Raw genomic sequence first — 7,694 nt, 5'->3', positions numbered from 1 at the left:
TATTATTATTCCTAGTTACTTTGTCCTAATTGTTTCTCTGTTTCTTTTCTTTCAGGAGTGACCTTGAAATCAGGTTGAACCAATTACATCAAGATAAGCACCGTGCACAAGGGTTTGTCTAACAAATGTGTCTCAGTGTATTACATCACCAAAGGTCACAGCTATCTATTGAGATTCCAAAGCTGTTTTGACTTGGACTGATTTGAAGTGAGAATATACATGCAGACAGTTATTTCTGCACTTCTATTATTTTTACCTTCTTGATCTAAATGTCTTTCCTTTAACCTTCTTTTCACTGAGAGACAGGAACATTCTGCAAATGAGCTCAAATGTCTCAGCAATAGACAGTAGCCTAGCAGCAGCATATATCACTGCTGAAGGCACTTATCCGGACTGAGCAAATGTTTTCACAAGCTATCACACAGCACTAACTGGATCGGATGTCTATCACCCTGCCAAGATCTGCGACCTGTTTACTTGAGTCATCAAATCATGGATTTTATTTGTGTTTTCTTTTCCCAGCATGTTTAATCGATTTTTTTCCCCATCTGCTCGGTATAAAAGTAATTCCTGTAAAATATGATTAACACTTTCCTTTACATGACTTGTTCCACTATAAACTGCCTGTCAGGTGAATTTATACTCACTAACACGTGACATTTTACAGTGTTCTTTCGTGCTCTATTACCAACTTTACATTAGGTCCCAACTTTGATAAGGTTAAACTGAGAAACACCAAAGGTGCTTTCTTTAATAGTCAACACAGATAGCTCATTATTATATCAGAATTGTTGAAATAACTGATCGTTTAGCATTATACAGGGAAATTCAACAAACCTCTCTTTGGCAGAATAGTACAGTTTTGAGGAAGCTTGGAAATTTCCAGACAGTCTGCTTTTGCATTTCAAGCAACATATTTGCTTGAAATCTAGGCAGCTGAAAAGAAATTTGCATTGTTAAGCATTTTCCTTGAGCTCATGCTTTCAGTTTATTGAGGTCATATTAAGTCAAGTCCTTCTTTTTATTTTATTTTACAACCCCAAATCAGAAAAAAGTTGGGACGGTATGGAAAATGCAAATAAGAAAAGAAAGCAGTGATTTCTAAATTTACTTTGACTTGTTTTTCATTGCAGATGGAATGAACCTGAGATATTTCATGTTTTGTCTGGCCAACTTCATTGTTTGTTAATATACATCCATTCCTGCATTTCAGGTCTGCAACACATTCCAAAAAAAGTTGTGACGGGCAATTTAGGGCTAGTAATGAGGTAAAACAATTCAATAATGATGTGATTTGAAACAGGTGATTGTAACAAGTGATTATAATCCTGATTTGGTACAAAGTCAGTATCCAGGAAAGGCCTAGTATTTGAGGAGTAAAGATTAGCTGAGGATCTCCAGGTTGTCAACGAATATGTGAGAAAATTATCAAAATGTTTAAAAGCCATGTTCCTCAAAGAAAGATAGGAAGGGATTTGGATATTTCACCTTCTATGGTGTATCATGTCATTAAACGATTCAAGGAATCTAGAGGACTTTCGGTGCATAAAGGGCAAAGGCGCAAGCCTAAGCGGAACACCCGTGATCTCTGATCCTTCAGATGGAATTGCATCAAGAACCGTAATTTATCTATAGCTGATAGAACCACATCAGAATCAGAATTACTTTATTAATCCCCAGAGGGAAATTCAAATTTGCTACCAAGCTCCTGAATCAAAGAAGAAGTAAACATGTCTAAAAATAGAAGATAAAATCATCTGAAAAAAGAATAAATAAAAATAAAATACATTTAAATAAGTTCAATAACGGGCGGCATGGTGGTGTAGTGGTTAGCGCTGTCTCCTCATAGCAAGAAGGTCCGGGTTCGAGCCCCGTGGCCGGCGAGGGCCTTTCTGTGTGGAGTTTGCATGTTCTCCCCGTGTCCGCGTGGGTTTTCTCCGGGTGCTCTGGTTTCCCCCACAGTCCAAAGACATGCAAGTTAGGTTAACTGGTGACTCTAAATTGACCGTAGGTGTGAATGTGAGTGTGAATAGTTGTCTGTGTCTATGTGTCAGCCCTGTGATGACCTGGCGACTTGTCCAGGGTGTACCCCACCTTTCGCCCGTAGTCAGCTGGGATAGGCACCAGCTTGCCTGCGACCCTGTAGAACAGGATAAAGCAGCTAGAGATAATGAGATGAGATGAGAAGTTCAATAACTTAAGTAAAAGCAAAATGAAGTGACTTTATATACAACGATTCCTATATACATATATTGCACCTGAGTTAAGGATACAGTATACATGGTAAGACAGTGTACCACAGTTATACAGTGGCATTGTACAGCTTGACTGCAACAGGTAGGAATGATTTCCTGTGTCTCTCAGTTGTGCAGCGTGGAAGAATCAGCCGTTTACTGAACGTGCTCCTGTGGCTGATCAGCTCCTCATGTAGAGGGTGGGAAGGACAGTCTAAGATTGTTTTTATTTTGGACAGTGTCCTCTTCTCCAACACCACTGTCAGAGAGTCCAGTTCCATGCCTACAACATGGCCAGCCTTCCTGATGATCTTATTGAGTCTGTTAGTGTCCTTCACCTTCAAGCCGCTGCCCCAGCAGACGACAGCGTACAGGATGGCACTGGCCACCACAGATTCATAGAACATCCGCAGCATCATTCGGCAGATGTTGAAGGACCTCAGCTGTCTCAGAAAATAGAGACGGCTCTGGCCCTTTTTGTAAACAGTGTCCACGTTTTTGGACCAGTCCAGTTTATTATCCAAGTACACCCCCAGGTACTTATATTCCTCCACCACGTCCACACTGACCCCTTGGATGTTAACAGGGTTCACTGGAGCCCTGATTCTCTTCAGATCGACCACCAGTTCTTTCGTCTTCGTCACGTTGAGCTGTAGGTGGTTCTTCCTGCTCCACATGACAAAGTTGTCCACCACCGTCCTGTACTCACTCTCATCACCACCAGTAATACGTCCAACCACTGCAAAGTCATCAGAAAATTTCTGGAGGTGGCAGCTCTCCGTGCAGTAGTCCTGCCAGTCAAATAATCTACAATCCAGGAGACCAGTTAGGCATCCACCTGCATTGCTGTCAACTTCTCACCCAGCAGAGCCGGCCGGATGGTGTCAAAAGCACTGGAGAAATCAAAAAACATGATCCTCACAGTGCTGGCTGGCTTGTTCAGGTGGCCGTAGACTTTGTTGAGCAGGTAGATGATTGCGTCCTCTACTCCAAGACAGGGCTGGTAGGCGAACTGAAGGGGGTCAAGAAGTGATTGGACCATAGGCCGGATCTGCTCCAGGATGAGTCTCTCAAGGGTTTTCATGATGTGTGACATCAATGCCACAGGCCTGTAGTCTTTGAGGTCACTGGCTTCTTCGGTACAGGGACGAGGCATGACATCTTCCACAGCACGGGGACCCTCTGAAGACCCAGGCTCATGTTGAAGACATGCTGAAGTACTCTGCTTAGCTGGAGGGCACAGGTCTTCAGGGCCCTGGGGCTAACACCATCCGGGCCTGCTGATTTTCCTGCATGGAGTCTCTTCAGCGGTCTTCTCACTTGCTCCTCACTGATGATTGGTGTGGAGGTGATGGGTGGGGGAGGGATGAAGGTGTTTCTTGGGGGGGTGCTCAGCCAGGGGGTCCGTTGAGGAGGCGCGAGCAAGGTCCTGAAATGGGGATGAGGTTGAGCAAGAAGAGGCAGGGGAGGGGAGAGAATGTGAAGTGTGTGGTTATAGCCATCCCGCAGAAGAGTGGTGGTAGTGGGCTGGCGTCATGCCATCGAATCTGTTGAAGTAGAGATTCAGCTCATTCGCCCTTTCCACATTGCCATCCACTCCTTCACCGTTGGTTGGCTTGTAACCAGTGATGGTCTCCATTCCACTACACACCTCTCTCATGTTGTTCTGTTGGAGTTTCCACTCCAACTTCCTCCTGTACTTTTCCTTGGCTTCCCTGATCGTTGCTCTCAGTTCACGCTGTACTCCTCGCACCTCCTCCTTATTGCCGGCTCTGAAAGCCCTCTTCTTCTCATTTAAGAGGGCTTTGACATCCTTCGTTACCCACGGCTTGTTGTTGGGGTAACAGCTGACAGTCCTAGTTAGGACAATGGTGTCCACACAGAAGTTGATGTATCCCGTGATGCACTCTGTGAGCCCATCGATGTCGTCTCCGTGGGGCTCACACGGTGTCTGCCAGTCTGTCACCTCGAAGCATCCCTGCAGTGTCTTGTTGGCCTCGTCTGTCCATCTCCTCACTATCTTTGATGTAGTGGGCAGTCTCTTCACCAGAGGCACATAACAAGGGGAGAGGTAAATCAGGTTGTGGTCTAACCTGCCCAGTGGGGGGGGAGGGGAAGAGCTGTAAGCCTCTTTAACATTAGCATATAGCAGGTCTATTGTTCTTCCCTCTCTGGTCGGACAGTTCACAAATTGGGTGAAAGTGGAAAGTGTTTTGTCCAAATTAACATGACTAAAGTCACCTGAGATAGCAATGAATGCACTCAGGTGTTGAGTCTGTAGCTGGGCTATTGCAGAGTGAATAGTGTCACAAGCAATGTTTGGGTTTGCAGAGGGGGGAACATAAACAGCCACCATGATAACATTAGAAAACTCCCTGGGCAGATAATATGGACGAAGTCCGACAACACACAGGGCTCGGGGTTACTTTGGCAAACCTTTCTCAAGCTACAATACAGAGTTACGGTACATCCACGAATACCAGTTAAAACTTTACTGTGCAAAAAGGAAGCCTTATGTTCACTGTGTCCAGAAGCACCATCAACTTCTCTGGGGTTGATGGTGTCTGGGATGGACCATCACACAGTGGAAATGTGTATTATGGTCAGACGAATCAGTATTCCAGGGTTGTTTTGTTTTGTTTTGGGTTTTTTGATGAAATGGATGCCGTGTGCTCCGGACCAAAGACGAAAAGGACTTTACCAGGACTTTACCAGACTGCCCAGTGGGGGGAGAGGGGAAGAGCTGTAAGCCTCTTTAACATTAGCATATAGCAGGTCTATTGTTCTTCCCTCTCTGGTCGGACAGTTCACAAATTGGGTGAAAGTGGACTTTACCAGACTGTTACCAGGAACAAGTCCAAAAGCCAGGGTCTGTCATGGTATGGGGTTGTGTCAATGCCCTTGGGGAAAGGTAACTTACACTTCTGTGATGGAGCATTAATGCAGAAAAGTACATTAAGATTTTGCAGCAACATACACTGCCTTCAAGACGACATCTTTTCCAGGGAGATTTCAACAAGACAATGCAAAATCACATTCTGCACACATTAAAAAGGTGTGGCTGTGGAAGAACAGGGTACCTGTCCCCTCTGTCCCCAGTAGAGGATGTGTGGAGAATTTTGAAATGAAAAATATGACAGTGACGACCCCGTACTATTACACACCTAATGACCTGTTTGCAGGAAGAATGGGACAAAATAACACCTGAAACACTTCATCACTTGGGGTCTTCAGTCCCTGAACATCTTTTAAGTGTTGGGAGAAGGAATGGTAACAAAGTGGTAAATGCTTTACTGTCCCAACTTTCTTTTAAAATGTGTTGCAAGAATCAAAATTTAAATGTGTTTATTTTATAAATAAATAAAATCCATGAGATAAAACACCAAATAATATCCTGCTGTGTTTCTAAATGCAATACAAGTCAAATATTATTTACAAATCATTGTTTTCAGTTTTAATTTCAATTTCAACATACTGTCCCAGCTTCTTCTGATTTGGGGTTGTATTTGTACATCTTTGGTATGCTCCAGTGGAATTTTGTTTTCCGAGTAAATGCAAAGTAACAGTGAAATCTTGGGCATTGTGGGATTTGCATTTAATAAACTGCATTTAACATAGCCGAACTCCCCCCACTGAAATCAATCCTCAGACCTCAGTTAATTATTGTTTTTATAATCTTGAAAACTGCATTTTACAACTTGTATGTTTGTTAAATCTGTTGTTATAATTTTTATGTTAAAGTATACTGTTTTGGTAAAAATAAAATAAAATAATGGATTTCTACACAAAACCACCATTTCTAACCTGGGGTTAAATAAGAGTATACCAGCTTACCTGAAGGCGTCTGGAAAGGCAGACAATATTTATCTTAGACACTCATCAAACAAGTAATGACAGGGAAACTACCCCAAAAAAGTACCAAAAAAAAAAAGGCTGGACAAAGACAAGGCAAGGCAAGACTAGGAAAACTAAACTTAAACATCAGCTACACATGGTAACAACAACATAACAAGGCTCAACCAAAAGAGGAAGAAATGCAGAGCTTATACAGGGGACCAGTCAGAGGGAAAACACATAGCAGGTGTGGAACAGAACAGGAAGTGTGTCAGAACACAGAAGAAGAAATTCACATGATGGATTAAGTTGCCCTCTGGCAGTCTTCTAAACTCCTCCACCCCCTAAGGTGCCATGCACATGTACACAAGGAGATCTGGACCCCTGGGCCAAGCAACGATCCGACTGGCGCTAGAGGGAGGAGTACTGTTCTTGACGAAGAATGAGGTATAGAGCAGTGTCCACTGTGAGGCCAGACAGGGCCACAATGTCCATAGCAAGGACAGCAGGGGAAGCGATGTCCATGACGAGGCAAGAAGGGGGCCCGATGTCCATTGCAAAGCCAGAGGGTGGAGTGATGACAATAGTGAGTCCAGATGGGGGAGCAATGACCACAGTGAGGCCAGATGGAGAGCAACGTCTACAACGAGTCCAGTAGGGGTCGCGACAACCAGGACAAAGCCAGAGGGGGAACCGACGCCCTCAGCCAAGCAGTCTGGGGCAGAGCAATGTCTTCAGCTGAACAAGGGGCTGGAGTGACATCCTACTCCAGTTCTTCTGTCTCTGTAGATAAAATCCCTGCTTTTTTAACTGTCGATAATTTTTTCACATGGGAGCATCTTCAGCACAGAGCTGTTCGTGCTTTCCAGTTTCTCTGTAACATAAAAAGCTGCATGTTTTGCCTTATTAACTTCAAGAGAGAAAAAAAAGCGAGGCAATGACTGTTTATAGCTGATGTAATGGAAGTGACAACAAGAACCACCTTGTCTCGTTGATGTTCCATAACATGAAATGTAACTATAAACAGTTAAAAAGTGTGATGTGCTGTTCATTAATACATTTAAAATCTTAATTGTTGGCAAATCACTATGGTATAAAAGTAATAACACACTTCTTTCCTTGCTGTTGTAGGAAAATAATCTATTTTGTGGTTTTGACAGATGAGCCATGCTGTTCTAGGAAATTAATCAACACCAGTATCACACGACATGTTCTGGCCTGTCATGTGTTATTCCTTATATGCTCCCACTTGGGCAAATTATCAATAAAAATTCAATTTTGTATCACTGCTATGCAGATGATACCCAAATTTATTTTGCTCTATCACCAAATGATTATGCCCCCCTTGAATGTCTCTACCAGTGTATCGATCAAATCAATAGCTGGATGTCACAAAATTTTCTTCAGCTGAACACAGATAAAACAGAAGTAATTCTATTTGGAAAAAAAGATGAAAGACTCAGGATTACCACTATTCTTGACACAAAAGGGATTAAAACTAAAGAAATGGTTAAAAATCTTGGTGTTTTCATTGACAGCGAGCTAAACTTTGACAGTCACATGAAAGCAATCACTAAAACGGCATTTTATCACCTAAAAAACATTTCCAAACTAAGAGGACTTATG

The sequence above is a fragment of the Neoarius graeffei genome, chromosome 11, assembly GCF_027579695.1.
Source record: "Neoarius graeffei isolate fNeoGra1 chromosome 11, fNeoGra1.pri, whole genome shotgun sequence".
Taxonomy (NCBI): Eukaryota; Metazoa; Chordata; class Actinopteri; order Siluriformes; family Ariidae; genus Neoarius; species Neoarius graeffei.
The sequence above is the reverse complement of the archived record's forward strand: the minus strand, read 5'-3'. Positions refer to the sequence as shown.